Raw genomic sequence first — 600 nt, 5'->3', positions numbered from 1 at the left:
GGGCTAATGGTGTGTCTGTCTTGTTTAGCTTTTCAAAGAACCAGCTCTTAGATTCATTGATTCTTTGTATTGTTTCCTTTGTTTCTATTTCATTAATTTCTGTTCTGATTTTTGTCATTTCCTCTTGTCTGCTGGGTTTTGGTTTCATTTGTTGTTGCTTTTCAAGTGTCTTGAGTTGCAACATTAAGTCATTTATTTGTGTTGTTTCTGATTTTTTAATGTAGACACTTGGAGTTATAAACTTTCCTCTAAGGACTGCTTTCAATGTGTCCCAGAGGTTTGTTGTGTTGTATTGTCCTTTTCATTTAGTTCAGGAATACTTTTATTTCTTTCTTAATTTCTCTTTTAACCCCTTCATCATTCAGGAGTGTGTTGTTAATCTCCATGTGTTCGTGTGGTGACCAGGGCTTCTTTTCATTTAATTCCAGGAATACTTTTATTTCTTTCTTAATTTTTCCTTTGACGCATTCATCATTCAGGAATGTGTTATTTAATATCCATGTGTTCATGTGGTTACTAGGGTTTCTTCTGGTGTTATTTATTCTCCATGTGTTCATGTGGTCTGATAGAATGCATGGAATTATTTCAATCTTTTTATTT

The sequence above is a fragment of the Nannospalax galili genome, unplaced genomic scaffold (genome assembly GCF_000622305.1).
Source record: "Nannospalax galili isolate Female #2095 unplaced genomic scaffold, S.galili_v1.0 scaffold362, whole genome shotgun sequence".
Lineage (NCBI taxonomy): Eukaryota > Metazoa > Chordata > Mammalia > Rodentia > Spalacidae > Nannospalax > Nannospalax galili.
The sequence above is the reverse complement of the archived record's forward strand: the minus strand, read 5'-3'. Positions refer to the sequence as shown.